Source organism: Lacerta agilis, chromosome 4 (assembly GCF_009819535.1).
Source record: "Lacerta agilis isolate rLacAgi1 chromosome 4, rLacAgi1.pri, whole genome shotgun sequence".
NCBI lineage: Eukaryota > Metazoa > Chordata > Lepidosauria > Squamata > Lacertidae > Lacerta > Lacerta agilis.
The window spans coordinates 86,835,543-86,851,814 of record NC_046315.1 but is presented as its reverse complement, the minus strand read 5'-3'; positions in this window follow the sequence as shown (position 1 = coordinate 86,851,814).

Below are 16,272 nucleotides of genomic sequence, written 5' to 3'. Positions count from 1 at the left end.
TGAGGTTGCATAGCTCATCTTGCTTTCAGGCCGAGGGAGCTGGCGTTTGTCCACAGACAGCTTTCCGGGTCATGTGGCCAGCATGACTAAACTGCTTCTGGCACAACGGAGCACCGTGACAGAAGCCAGAGTGCACAGAAATGCCATTTACCTTCCTGCCACAGTGGTACCTATTTAACTACTTGCACTGGCATGCTTTCGAACTGCTAGGATGGCAGGAGCTGGGACAGAGCAACAGGAGCTCACCCTGTCGTGGGGATTTGAACCGCCGACTTTCTGATCAGCGAGCCCAAGAGGCTCAGTGGTTTAGACCACAGCGCCACCTGTGTCCTAGCCCTAGCAGTATTACAGGTTTGCGAAGGGAAGGCTGACCTAAGAGAGAGCATGTTTGAATATACCCCTTCCACAAAATCTCCCTGGATGGGTAAGCTATGTAGGAATGATTAATGCTAAGATGCCATGTATGCATCTGATGCATACTTGTAATTGCCTGCTTCACTGAAAACACGTGGTCTGCACCCAATACTTAGACTTTTCCGAGGAATTTTTTAAAGCATCCATCAGCTTTGAAAACCAAGAAAATAAATGCAAGGGGTGGGCTTTGTGGCAATATATAGTCTCTGCCTAAGCTTCAGCTTATTTGGGTCAGAGAGCTATGGTGTGTTTTGTCAAACAAGCTCAGATATTACTCAGCTCCCTTGTTCCCAAAGCTTTGAAGCATCCCTGGGTTTACCCATGGTTCTCTGAAGCCTTAGAAGATCACCCATTGGGGGCTTTTGCAGGGCTCAGTGTGAGCTGTAATTAATGTCCAAGACTTGTTCAAGAAACATGGAATTTTGGAGGGGCAGTTAATAAAGCAGTGTGTTAAGGTTGCCAGCGCTGTAAGCTGGGACAGATCTTTTTTATTATTACATTGGGAGAGGGTTAAACTTTTTTCTTTCGGAGTTTTCTGAGAAAGCTCATGAATACCAAGCCAGAAATAAATTAAATGGGCGTGAGGGAGAGATGCGGTACTATGAGGATTGTACAAGGTGACCGTCTCCAAAGGGGGATCAGATATTTGTATCGTGGAATAAGTGACAACTGTGACTTGCAAGTAATTGAATACTGCTCAAAGTTACACAGGTTTCTATAGAAGCTTTGGGTTTCATAAAGCAGAAAAATTAAGTGCCAACTGGGATTGGGGGTGGGTGGTGGGAATCAGTTTGCATTCTAATGGAAACCTTTGTATTCTGAGACAATACGCAAACTGAAACCCAGCTTCCCTTCCAAAATTCACACTTCCGCAATTCTCCCCAAAATGTGTACAAAATGTACGTCTCAAGGGAAAGCATGCATAAAAATGCATATATTTGTGAAACCAACACACAGCTTTTTATTGGGGATGTTGCTTGAAAAAAGTATATGTTAAACAAAATTACATACCAAAGTGTATATATTAGGAGAAATGCTCCCTAGAACGCTGGCAAATTTTCATGAGCGTTTCCTAAAAAATAAAATAATCGGCAAGTGGTACATAAATATTGCAAGCTGAACCTAAGAAAGACTGAAAAAGCACAGCGGCCCTATTCCTCCATCCCTGTTTCCAGCGCTGCTAAACTGGTCCCTACAACTGCACTAAACATTAAGGGAGCAATCCTATGCACAAAAACCTGGCATAAAGCAAGCCAGTATAAATTAAACCAGTGTAAAATTGCACCAGATCTAAATACTGGTGAGCACTTGGGCTGCTGCTGGTCTATCTAAGTCTGGCAGAGAGAAAAACAGCCTTTAAAATAGTGTTTTAACCTGGGTGGCCAGCTAACATGGCCAAGCCGAACAGGCTCAGAATCCTGCCTCTGGTCCTGCCATGCTTCTAGAACGTCCCCTTTGCGGGGAATTACACTGGCCTTGGCAAGACCAAGGAGCTATCACTGCTGCTTTTTATTTTTATTTGTGCCCTTAAAAAAAAGCTCAACAACTTTGACCTGCCCCCGAGAAAAAAATATTTTTGGGGGCGCTGGGAAGTGGTGCATATGCTAAAGACGGCCCTGGCTGGACATCCCAATGGATCTTGCTTCCTTAAGTCTCATTTTTTTACTTTTCCACACTCACAGTATAGCAAAGAGTGTACTTCCTTCCACTATGCAGATAACATGCAATGGGAAAAGCCTTTCATTGTTGGAAGGTCAGGCAGTGGGAGAGAATCTTGTTAATCAGGTCCCTGCATGACTGACCCTGATTTTACTAGGACATCACTGATTGACAGCAGCTGTCCTGGCTTCTTATGTCAATCTGTGACGTCCTGCTTCCTCCGCAGGGTCCCCACCAAGGCCTGGAGGCCTGCCGCAGTCACTGACATGCTCCAGGAAGCTGGGCCGCACTTCTGGAAGTGCACTTTCTCTCCTCTCCCAATCTGAGCACTCAGCAGAGGCCTTTCAGAGGTGGTGGGAGTTCTGGTGGAGGCAGTGGGCGGGGGGATGAGTTGCGAGGTTGCACAGGGTAGTGGTAGAGGTGGCAGATCTGAGCAGATAGGGCCAGCGGCATGGATTTCACTTAGAATAAGTTTGACGGTATGCCCTTGATAGGGACGCGGGTGGCGCTGTGGGTTAAACCACAGAGCCTAGGGCTTGCCAATCAGAAGGTCAATGGTTTGAATCCCCGTAATGGGGTGAGCTCCAGTTGCTCAGTCCCAACCTAGGAGTTCGAAAGCACGTCAAAGTGCAAGTAGATAAATAGGTACAGCTCTGGCGGGAAGGTAAACGGCGTTTCCGTGCGCTGCTCTGGTTCGCCAGAATCAGCTTAGTCATGCTGGCCACATGACCCGGAATCTGTACGCCGGCTCCCTCAGCCAATAAAGCGAGATGAGCGCCGCAACCCCAGAGTCGTCCGCGACTGGACCTAATGGTCAGGGGTCCCTTTACCTTTACCTTTAGGCTATGTGTCAGGGCTATTGTGCACCTAAATGCAAAGCTGAAAGAGAGGGGAGTGATGCTGCTGATCTAGCATGCAAGAAAGTGACTATACTGTCAAATGTATGAAGCCGCAAAGCAAAAGGAAAGAAAGAAGGCACCAGTGAAATAGAGAAAAGGAGGGAGATGGAATCTGAAGGGTGTGCTTTTTAAATAAGCCTTGGGGGGGGGGGAGGAGAGAGAGAGACTGCATTTTGCTATGGTCAGTAAAACTTTGTGCACGTTTGAGAATTAATATCCCCCCTTTCCCTCTTTTTAAATGTATGAAGGAGGTTGCAAGACTCTGAAATTCAACAACTCTTGTTATATATAGCAATAGCAGCACAAAATATGATTAATAGGCAGCCGGATTTCTGAGCAGTAGAAGAAAGGTGTTGTGCGAATGCAATGAAGAAGAAATGATACACGTCACACAACCCAACTTTCTAAAATGCTTCCAAACTTCAAACCGTTTCGGATGCCTAAATTCAGAACACAGAGGGGAATTTCTCTGGTCAGCATGTTTAAACGGTGAATCAGACAGCCAGGGTTTTATTGATCTGGCATGGATTTTACCAAAAGGGGTCAAACCTGAAATACTGTAGGTTAAATATTGTGGGGGATGTTTCTCTTTTGTGAAAACATATTTCGCTTCAGGCAAAAATGGTAGCTCTACACTTTGCGTTTGAAAACACAGTTTGTGTGACACTAATAAAGGGAGACTATGACTCAGACACCTTATTTATGCTACAACATACTAGCAATATAATTCCAAGAATATCCTCACCTGGCAATAGCTATATATGTGCACTGAAGAGTTTTGCGGTATTGTCTGAAAGAAGATAGGTAAAGGGGACCCCTGACCATTAGGTCCAGTCGTAGCCGACTCTGGAGTTGTGGTGCTCATCTCGCGTTACTGGCCAGCATGACTAAGCAGCTTTCTGGCAAACCAGAGCAGTGCACAGAAACGCCGTTTACCTTCCCGCTGGAGCGGTACCTATTTATCTACTTTGACATGCTTTTGAACTGCTAGGTGGGCAGGAGCTGGGACCGAGCAACGGGAGCTCACCCCGCCGCAGGGATTCGAACCGCCGACCTTCTGATCACCAAGCCCTAGGCTCTGTGGTTTAATCCACAGCACCACCCATGTGCCCTGAAAGAAGATAGTATATATCAAATAAAGAGAAGACCCTGGTACTTCAGGGTTTTCTCCCCTCCACCCCCCCCCCCCAAGCAGACAGTGGGTGACAATTCAATTTTGCCTCTGTAAGGGATGACGGTGACTTCCTTAGCATAGAATTGTAGAGTTGGAATTAATATAAAATTGTATAGTTGGAAGGGACCACCATTGTCATCTAGTCCAACTCCCTACAAGGCAGGAATCTTTTGCCCCAGGTGGGCCTCAAGTCCACACTCAAAATAGTCAGTCTTGGCTTTTTATTTACATTGAATGTTATTTAAGCTAAAGCTTTTGATTTATTGCTATCTGTCTTTGAAAGCTAATCCTACACTTTCAAATGTTATCTAGAAGGATCTCTGCTGTTTTTCTCTAAAAAGACTGGAGTTCTGAATTTTTAATTTCTTTCTTTTTTTGCTCACTTTGAGTCATCTCTTTGAACATAAATTGCAAGGGTAAAGTAATCTAAAAAAAATTATACAGTATGCATTTTAAGCAAGTTGGGGAGTGTCACAATACTTTTGGAATCTAGAATGTGAAAATTCTTTTTTTTAAAGAACTGTGGTAAACATTTTATTTCAGTAGTTTTATTTTGAACTGTGTTTTAAGATGCTCTAAGTATTCCACATGTATTGGTTCTGTGTTAGCTTTGCATCAGTTTTCAAAGATAGGGCTGCACATTTCCCCCCATCCTTATTATTCTCCTAGATCATACTGATCTTGCAACAGTTCAAAAAGATACTAAGCATACAATGCTGTTTACCCATATTTCTCAGATCGCTTCAGAAATGGGAGACCTGGAATGGAATCAGCTGTTATGAAGGATCTGAAAATCAAATCCATGTGGCGCCGATCTAAAATGCAGAGCAGATCACCATGGATGTCTGCCTTGCTAGTGTCTTCTAATTCTGAATGGAATTTGGATCTCGTACTTTACATCATCTTAACTTACGATGGGCTTGTTTTGCAATAGCTTCTTGTGTATACAATTTAACAGGATTGTTAAAATCTCCTTACCTTTGGAAAACATGACAACTTTCATCAGAGCATCTAAAGGCATACAACTGCAACACACACACACACACACACACACACTCTTATTACAAAATCTAAACTGTCAGTATAATAAGTGTACCGTATATACGTGAGTATAAGCCGACTTTTTCAGCCCATTTTTTGGGCTGAAAAAGCCGCCCTCGGCTTATACTCAAGTGATGCGGGCGGCTGCAAAGGGACAAGCGGCAAGAAAGGGATCCTTTCTTGCTGCTTGTCTCCCCTGCCCTGCCGATCCCCCATCTGTGCCTGCTCTCTGATCCCTCCTCCTGTGCCTGCTCTGCGCGAGGATCGCCTCGTCCTCCTCCTCCTCCCGTCCCTTCTCCCCGAAGGGGAACAGAGGTAGCGACAGGGCAGCGGGAGCAGGAGGAGGACAAGTATCGAGCAGGCGCGCGAGCCGGCTCAGCCCCAGAGAGCCTGTTGCTTTTGCCCCCATCCCATCCCAGCTCAGTCCGCCATAGAAACTGCCCACCCTGAAACTACCCACCCCTGAAACCTTCCCAGAAACTTCCCCCCTTAATTCCTCCCTGAATATGCCCCCTCCCCCTGAGCCCTCCCTGTAAAGAGACCTTTCTTTCCAAGCCTTCCCTCTTAACCCCTGCCCATCCCAGCTCTGCCCACTGTAGAAACTGCGCTGAGACTCTATGATCCTGTGCCTGCTCTACCCCTGCCCATCCCAGCTCTGCCCACTGTAGAAACTGTGCTGAGACTCTATGATCCTGTGCCTGCTCTACCCCTGCCCATCCCAGCTCTGCCCACTGTAGAAACTGCGCTGAGACTCTATGATCCTGTGCCTGCTCTACCCCTGCCCATCCCAGCTCTGCCCACTGTAGAAACTGCGCTGAGACTCTATGATCCTGTGCCTGCTCTGCGGAAGGCATCGGGGAGGGAAAAGTGGGGAGAAAGTGCTCCTCGATGTTTTTCCTCTCCGATGCCTTGCACAGAGCAGTCACTGCTCTGTGCGAGGATCGCCTCCTCCTCCTCCTCCTCCCGTCCCTTCTCCCCGAAGGGGAACAGAGGTAGCGACAGGGGCAGCGGGAGCAGGAGGAGGACGAGCAGGCGCGCGAGCCGGCTCAGCCCCAGAGAGCCTGTTGCTTTTGCCCCCATCCCATCCCAGCTCAGTCCACCATAGAAACTGCCCACCCTGAAACTATCAACCCCTGAAACCTTACAAGAATCTGCTCCCTTAATTCCTCCCTGAATATGCCCCCTCCCCCTGAGCCCTCCCTGTAAAGAGACCCTTTCTTTCCAAGCCTTCCCTCTTAACCCCTTCCCCCATCCCAGCTCTGCCCACCCTAGAAACTACCCACCCTGAAACTTTCCCAGAATATGCCCCCTTGCCCTTGATGCCCTCCCTAAATATGCCCCAACCACCCCTGAAACATTCCCAGAATCAACCCCCTTCCCCCTTAATCCATTCCAGAATCTCCCCCCTTAATTCCTCCCTGAATATGCCCCCTCCCCCTGAGCCCTCCCTGTAAAGAGACCCTTTCTTTCCAAGCCTTCCCTCTTAACCCCTGCCCATCCCAGCTCTGCCCACCCTAGAAACTGCCCACCCTGAAACTTTCCCAGAATATGCCCCCTTGCCTCTCATGCCCTCCCTAAATATGCCCCACCCACCCTGAAACCTTCCCAGAATCTGCCCCCTTCCCCCTTAATCCATTCCAGAATATTCCCCTTGCCCCCTGAAATGTACCCACAATATGCCCCCTTACCCCCTGAGCCCTCCCTGTAAGAGACCCTTTCTTTCCAAGCCTTTTATTGGTATTTATTTTTATTTTTGAAATTTACCAGTAGCTGCTGCATTTCCCACCCTCGGCTTATACTTAAGTCAATAAGTTTTCCCAGTTTTTTGTGGTCAAATTAGGTGCCTCGGCTTATATTTGCGTCGGCTTATACTCACGTATATACGGTAAGATATATTTTGGATGGACAAAACAATGGTGTGAATAAAGTAGCCGAAAGCAAGATTAAACTCAGCCATTCTTCATGATTTCCCTGAAATCTGGTTAGATCATACCTATCAACACATTCTCCACTCCAAATTCCATTGGTTGCAAGATCAGAATGAATACATAACCGGAACAAATTGTGTTTGTTTTAGTGCTTCAGGTGGCACTATTCTTGTCACTGCTATTTTATAGGATTCCATTTTGGTAACAGCACATCAGAGTTGTCCCTTGCACCTCCCATCAAGGAACTGTATCTGCACGCACCCCAGGGGAAAAAAAAATCAATTTACCCCAATAGCCACATTAGAAACTACTACCTTTTACATGTCTCAAATACTTGAGTGAAGGCAAGGCAAGGAGGAAGGGCGAACAAATTTGCATGCCTTTGTGCCACAGTGTGAGAAGGATGAGAAGCTTCTCCTGTTTTTGATCTCTTCACAACGGCAGCGTTGTGTCACCACACACATATGCATCAGACACTCCATAGTCTGATTTTTGCACCCAGCTGAGCATGTACCCTTGCTGGGGGCAAGTTTCACCAACCCCTAGGGACGCCTCTGCACCACATGCTTCTATATCTTCCTAGATTCAGGTAGGTAGCCATGTTGGTCTGACGCAGTCGAAATAAATTAAAAAATTGTCCAGTAGCACCTTAGAGAGACCAACTAAGTTTGTTCTGGGTATAAGCTTACGTGTGCATGCACACTTCTTATACCCAGCTTTAATTGGTCTCTAAGGTGCTACTGGACAATTTTTTAAAATTTTTATTTATTTATTTCGACTAGATCTTCCTGTTTATCATTATTACTGGTTTCCAGAGGTTTTCCATCTGACGAGGCTTATCGCTGGCTATTCCACTGGTGATAGTTTCTTTTAAAAAGCCCTTTATTAGAAAAGTTACCATTGTATATAATTGACCTCCAATAGTAGCAAGGGTCAGTTCATTAGGGAAAACTGGTTGCAAGTATTCTATGAACATTCTGTTCTCATACTTCCCATTAGCAGTTGCTAATGTATATTAATGATTGAATGTGCATTAATGAGCCATTGATTATTATTTTTTAAAGAAAGAATTAAGCAGTGCTCCTAAATTATATCAAGGGAAATGGTCTGTTAGTATGATGCAAATTAATGCTTACCACTTTCCACCAAAGAGAGAAAAGAAAGCGGAACATTAAGACCAGGCTGTTTGGTGTCTTTCAGAGCCCTACCCAGGCAAGAGGCACAGAGAGAGAGAGAGGAGGAAAGAAGGAAAGAAGGAAAGAAAGAAAGAAAGAAAGAAAGAAAGAAAGAAAGACATCAAAAGTGCAATGTCACCATCTCAACGTGCTATCAGACTGAACAGAAGCTAACTGCAGCTTTGATCATATTGCCGCCTCAGCCTTAAACTTAGTGCAGAATAAGGGAGAAGAGGATGATGCTGTCAAAAATTCCTTTTAATCTTTGAAAGAAGAAAGGAAAGAAACTGTAACTGCAGCAGTAGTAAATCAAAGTTAGACTCCCAGATAAGAACTGTTAGCTGATAGATTCAGAATTATTAAGTGTATTGTAAGATACGATGGGGTGTTGTACATTTTCTTCATGTATATCAAACCGGCAGTGTAGTGTTCTTAACATTGATATATTTTTAAACCATGCAATAAGGTTCAGTGGGGCATTCCATGGTAATTGAGCATAGGATAGCAGCCTTAATTATCTGTCTTTGTTTCTTTGTTCCTGTATGATAATAAATAAAACAAATAAATGTGATCCAAAAAGGTTAGTGGCACTCAAAATCACCCCGAGCATTATTTCCTAAGACTGGTTTTAATGGAATTTACTTCCAAGTTAGCACACAGAGGATCTCGGCATAACGCTGCGGCCTTCAGGTAGCTTAAACCAGTTGATTTCTATTGACTTTAACTAGACTCAGAACAAATTAGAATGGACGTTTCCAGTGGTTTGTTTGTTTATTAAGAAAAAAAGGTGTCGGTATTCACCATGAAGTTGTTATAGTAAGTGCCACACTTTTAATGTGGTGGTGGTGGTGGTGGGGGGGGAGTGTTGTACCCTTGAATGCCCCCAGAAAAAAAAGCATTCAAGTCTGTTGATCACACTATGCCATAATGTCAACACAAACTATGGCTATGGGTATTTGTCAGCACAATAACCTCGTAATAAGGAAATGTAATCACCATGGTTCATTCTGCCTGTCTCAGATTTCCAAAGAGGAGAGTCATCCAAAGACCTTAACCTGATCAGGCCAGTATAAGCAACAGTAACTGTCCTGTTCCAAGTACACCCTCTCGCGGGAAACTCATATGTAACTAGAGATGCATGCATCTGTCCATTTTGGCTCTCTAAAGGAGCAAGCCAATGTAAAGGAAGGTATCAAAAGTTATACTGGGATGCCAAATCCAAACTCCATTCAGGAGTGGGGCTACTGTTGACTGAGCCAGCCAAAGCCTGGCAGAAGGAAAATAAGCCTTTAAATTGTATTTGACTTAAAGCACATCTTTTGCCAGCTCAATTTACGCTGGGTTGTCACATCATGTGTCCAAGATGAAGGAGCTTAGGATCCAGCCTAAGTCTCCACCACCATCATTTTCTGGTCCCCCCGTCATACCTGTGGAACACATTGAGCTTGGTTCAGCGTGTTGGGTTCTGGCTGGGAATGGGGGAGAGATGCTGAATGTTCTGTGGCTGAGTCAGGGGTGAAGGAGTTAAGGCAGTGTGGCCTGGGTTCACCAGATAAGAAACTAGCTGACAAGTCCTCGGCAAAACTTTATCTCGGTGTGATCAAACTTACATGGTTGAGAGAATAAAATGGGAAGCCCGCATCTGCTGCTACCTGAACACATTGAAAGGAAGGGTGGGATGCAAATGGTTTTAACCCAGCAAATGGATCGATTATTCATTTAAAAACAATAGATTTTGCTAATTAAAAACCTTTCGAAAGTTGACTGAGAAATCCATTATAAAGCTAATATAGTCTGGGGAAATGGTTTCTATAGCTATCCCAGAGTGATTAACTGGACACATTCTTATCTGTCACTTAAAAGGAGACTTGGCAATCACGGTGTCTGATTTTGACTCTTCATGAAAAGAATAAAATATAACATATGGTTTGTTTATTTCTCTTTCTCTTTGGTAGTGGAGAAGGCAGATGCTTAATGGCAAGACTTTGAGAAACAGCCTTTCTAAAAGTCACTTTTAGAGTTATCTGTCAATTTGATTTGAGAACGTAAGATGGCCATTCTTCTTAGGATGAAGCCCAATATTATGATAGAATGAATGCAATTTCTGACATAAGCATTTACATCATTACCTCGGCTTCTTCATATCTGCAGCATATTAGTCAAACAGAAGTCTTGGGAAGATAAATCACTGTCAGCATAGGAGGGAGATGTGATTTATATTCCACTTCCATGTATTTATTTAGAATGGAACTATGAGATTAAACAAAAAGCTAAATTGGCTGTTGACTCAACAAGGGGGAAAAAATGAACACTTGTAAATAAATTGTGCTTCACAGACCAGTACTTGGGACATTAAATGTAAGCTCTGCCCCTTTCTCCCCAGCATCTAACTGCCAAAGAGCATGTAGAAAATAAATTACGGGGGGGGGGGGGATCACAATTTGCTAATGTTCTCCAAAGAGCTGTGCCAAGTTATGAATAGAGGTTATAATTCTTGTGGCTTTATTTGGCAATAATATGGGAAGTGATGTTTTGCTTAAGATGCTGTCTGATAAAAATGTTGACTGGGTTGCTCTGTTGTTTTTGTTTTTAAATGCCTCCTGTTTTCAAAAACGTGGGACCACTATCATATTTCTGGGAATATTCAGACATTCATCTGTGTATGCAAGAAAAAAAATGTTTACTAGGGCCATGTGTTAGAAGCTCTATGCCAGATCTTCCCAGCCATGCAGCAAAACACAGTTCACCAGAATTTTGTATTTCTACATTCTGGTTGTGTATGTAAGAACCAGGAAATTGTCAAATACCAAGAAGGTTAGTGAAATGGGTTTTCCTTGTTGATTAAATGGTGTATGGGTAATCATGGGTAATGATCTTTGGTAATCATAAAATTTTCAATTATTTAATATATATTTTTATACAGGTATAATCTAGAATTCCCAAGATGTTGAGCAGTTATCAACCAGCTCTTTCTGAGTCTGCCCTGAAAAACTCTTGACACACCTAATAAATCATGACAATAACATCACATAGTCTGTTAAAAGCCTGGAATACACAGAATCCAGTTTCCTTCTATATTGGACTCTAGATACAAATAATTTACTAAGACAACTGAAACTATTAAGCTCCATAGTCAAATTAACAAAGCTGTTGTTAGGGAGGAAAAATATAATCTGTGGTTATCGTGATCTTTCTCCCCAAGAGCAGAGACAGCTTCAGGCTTAAGAACATAAACAGAACCCTCTGGATCAGGCCAGTGGCTCATTTAGTCCAGCATCCCATTTTCACAGTGGCCAACCAAGTGCCTATGGGAAGCCCACAAGCAGAAACTGAGGTCAACAGTATTCTCCCCTCCTGTGGTTTCCAGCAAGTAGCATTCAGAAGCTTACTGCCTGTGTCAGTGGATGTTTGATGTAGTGTTCTATTCTGAGCCATCTTCTATTCCAGTGCTTTCTCTAAATACGGAATTCCATGGTGGCACCATTGCAGAATTGCTTGCTCCTTGTGATCTGTCCAGGGTGCTGAATGGCCTTTTCCCCCAGTGAGTGATTCGTGATCCTGAATGGGACCTGCAACTCTTATCTCTGCATGGTAGGTTTGCATTTAGAGTGCCATCCTGCGCACTTACTTGTGAGTAAGCTGCACTGAACTTTCATTTTTGATAGGGTTGGTGTGTTGGACAGGCAAGCTGGTAAATAGCCTGTTTTCATCTGAGGGACCAAACCTTGAGAGCAATTGGATTAATCCTGGAGTCTTTGGTGGACACAGGTGATATCATTTCCACAAAAACAAATCGTGCCAAGTACTATACAGCACAAGGTACAGGTTATTTGCCTGATGTGACACTCCATACAATTTGCTGTTTATTAGGGCTTGAGCTAGGGAGAGCCAAATCTATTGGATGAGAGGTAAAATCTATTGGATGTACTGCCAATAAGATTGTGCTGCTCAACTGGTGGAGACAATTTGTAGCTATTAAGAGTACATCAAATTGTGGTAAGACTATGATTTGATAAGTCAAATACACCATCAATGCATCAAACGCCTAGCAGACCAAAAAGGGAAAAAGTAGGTGTTCTTATTGGGGTGAACGTTAAATTCTACAGATAAGTCAAGACTGAGAGAAAGGAAGGGAAAAAGGAAACATGAAACAGAGAAAGTAATCACTAATATCAGTAGCTATTAGCTGTGGTGGCTAAATGAAACATCTCTTTTCAGAGGCAGCATAGCACACAGCCAAACTAAACCTGTGGGGTGGGGTGGGGTGGGGTGGCAAGAGGTTTTCCCTTCATGCTGTTTCTTTCTCTCCGCATAGCTTGTAGAAGGCAATTTGTAGTAGAAAAGCAGCATGAGGAAAGCACGCTAAGCCCTGCTTTCCCCTCTCCATGTCAGTCTTCATTTTAGTTTGCAGTGTTCAGTTGTGCATTTCAAAAAACAAAACCCACCAAAGTCAGGGTTCAGATCCCTGAAGCTAAGCTTCATGTATAGCCTGACCTCGAAGGTCAATTGCTCAAGAACATCGGATTTCCATGCCCTGTTTCACCTTCCAGAAGCATCTGGCTGGCACCTGTATGCAGCCAGGTGCAGAAAGGCAGACCTTTGACCCGATCCATCAGGGCTCTTCTTTTGTTCCCAAGCTCTTATTCAGGGTTTGCTGAGGGGCTTAAAGGATGAAATAATCTAGCCACAACTAAATTGTGAAGTTACTGCCTTCTTGTGAGAACCTATGTTTCCCCATAGCATTGTGAAGCACTGGTGTCTTGCCAAATAATCTCCTGATTTGCTATCAGTTCATTCACGTATCTTTAAACATCACACCCTTGTTGTTGTACAGAATGGGGCACCTCGTTCCTTGCTTACATTATTCAAATAATAATAATAATAATAATAATAATAATAATAATAATAATAATATGCTGCTTTGCTTTCTTCAGTAGTCCTTCTTCCACAAACATCTTAAATGGTTATAACAAGAAACTATTGCCAAGTCACCAAAAAGAAGATTTGAGAGCCTATGATTTCAGGTAAATGGGTTAAACTTATCCAATATAATGAATTAATTATCTAGAATAACTGGAAGAGTACAGGGTGGAGCTGACAAACAGCCTAGTTTCTTCCTCTTTCCCATTGGATGATGACATTGTCACTTTCTTTCCCCCCTTTTTCTTTTTAGTCTTTCTTGCATTTAATTTTTTTTACAAAGAAAGCATATATTAAACATTACATCCAAATATTGAAAACTAAAAAGAAAAAAAATACAAAACCATATATATATATATATATATATATAATGGGGAGGGGAGAAAATTAAAAGGAAAAGGAAAAATTGATCAAGTGCACCAAATTATTTAAAGGATACAAACATTGATTTGATTATTCTATACGGCAAGTTCCCAGATTGAGATTGCATTTGTACTCCTTCTTTTCTTTCTTTCTTTCTTTCTTTCTTTCTTTCTTTCTTTCTTTCTTCCTTCCTTCCTTCCTTCCTTCCTTTCTTGTCACTTTCTTTCTGTTTCAGAGAACTAGTTTGAATCCCTTCTATGTTGGTTGACTTCCATCTATCTCTTTGTGGTTTCAATACTTTCCTTAAGTAACGACTATTCTATATTCATTTATTAAAATCAGTTTTCCCCATATCACTGTGAAATTAATCTAAGCACAACCAAGCGTTATTTTTGGAACCATATTTTATCAGGTAGTTTTTGAAGCAATCCCATTCTTTCTTTCTTTTTTTTTGCCTTATCGCCTGAGTGGTTTCTTATTAGGTCAGTCATTTTAGCTAGTTTGAGTTACTTGCACAACTTTAACTGACGCTCATCTTTTGTTGGTGTTAACTCACTTTTCCAATATTTCACTATTAGAACTCTGGCCTCTGTTGTCGCATAGAGAAACACTCTTTTATTTTTGTTGACATTGTCACTTTCTTTGCCCAGCTAAACAAACTCTCCTCACTTTTTTCCAGGTGAGGAAGGTATGGCAAAGGCGATCACCATCTGAGGCCATTCTTCATGCGTCTCCTCCATGAGAGGTCCAGAGGGTGACAACACAAGAATGGGCCTTTTCTGAAGTGACTCCCTGTTTGAGGAATGCTCTCCCCAGGGAGGTTCATAGAATCATAGAGCCACAAGGGCCATCCAGTCCAACCCCCTGCCAAGCAGGAAACACCATCAAAGCATTCCTGACAGATGGCTGTCAAGCCTCCGCTTAAAGACCTCCAAAGAAGGAGACTCCACCACACTCCTTAGCAGCAAATTCCACTGTCGAACAGCTCTTACTGTCAGGAAGTTCTTCCTAATGTTTAGGTGGAATCTTCTTTCTTGTAGTTTGAATCCATTGCCCCGTGTCCGTTTCTCTGGAGCAGCAAAAAACAACCTTTCTCCCTCCTCTACATGACATCCTTTTATATATTTGAACATGGTTCATCTGGCACCTTCATTACACACCTTTAGGTGCCAGGCAAATAAGTAGTTCAGATTGTAATAGTAATAATAATAATAATCCTGCTCTAGAGTAAATGCTTAGTGGATGATTGCAGGAAAAAACCAACAACCCTCCACTTTTTATTAATTCTCATTTTTGAATGAGCCCAATACACTAACTCGTTTTTCTAAAAGTGCCAGGCCCTGCAAAGCTGATTTGTGCATGTGTTGCTATTCTACAAATAACCAAATTAAGATTCTTAATTATAATTAAAACAGAATCACATAGATGCTTATTAATTTCAAGTGAACAGTATTTAAATATTGCAAATGATAAGGGCAATGTTTTGTAAACGTTTCAGTTTCCTTTTATGGTTTTTAACAGGAGATGCATTTTAATATTTTCTACTTGAAACAACTATATAATTCTTTTAGATTAATGTTTGCTATAAATATATTTGGAGTTGAAATATGCATTCTGCTATTCAAGACCCATCAGCTACTCTTCAGAAATATCTCAACATTCTCACGGCATCACTTATGTTCCCTTACATTATCATATTGCAGTAATAATGCATTCAATTCAGTGAATAGCATGGAAACAATCCGTTAGTTCTATTGCAGGCTACACCATATGCACTACTTATTCTGTACCTTAACAAATAGATACACTTCATAAAATGTAGCTATATTATATATGGAATCCTTGCAACAGCACTGACTGTTTGCATGGCTGGTGATAGTGATATGCATCACAAATCCAATAACAGTAGACACAAATAAATTCAAATGTCAGTTAATAAGGCAGTGTAGGCTCTCAGTATCTTCTACCTAGAGTTCCTTGAAGAAATATTGAAATTTATTTTAATTGCCTTGTCAGTTGTTTTTCCAAGAGGATATTGGAAGTATTTATGCCTCTCCTGCAAACAAATGTCCTTAAAAAGTTTGAAAAATAACACTCCCACTGTTTAGATGCAGCCTCTGCTTTCTCTGGTGATATTCAGATACACCATTGCCAGCACACACACAAAAAGGACCTGAGATGCAAAAATTAAGCACTAAATATGGTTATATTTATTAAATGTAGCAGAATCAGAATATCTGCAAAACCAATCAACCAGATTTAACCAAATCACGAAAGTCTGGTCAGGTGGGTATATGCAATAAGGAAATATATAATCCCTTCCATCTCCTGGGCATGTTTACATTTGCAACCTGTGGCCATGGGGTCATGGTTTGGAAACAAATTCTGTCTCCTTGTGTATATGAACCTAGCATGTGCCCCTCGGTGTCAGGGTCTGGGCAGAGGAGGAATGGTGGAGACCGCCTCCCCATCCTGACCCTTCCAGGGAGGAGGACCATATAGATTTACTACAGGGGTTTGAGGGAGGTAGCAGCTCAGAGGCGGATGAGGGGGAAAGCCGGGAAATCATGAGAGAGCCAGAACACCACCCAGCTGACACATTGTCATTAGAAAGCATTCCAGACCCTCCATCTCCCAGAAACCAGCGAGCCTTAAAAGTAGGAGAGTAAAGAGCTCAAAGACAGAGGGCAGGTAGCAGC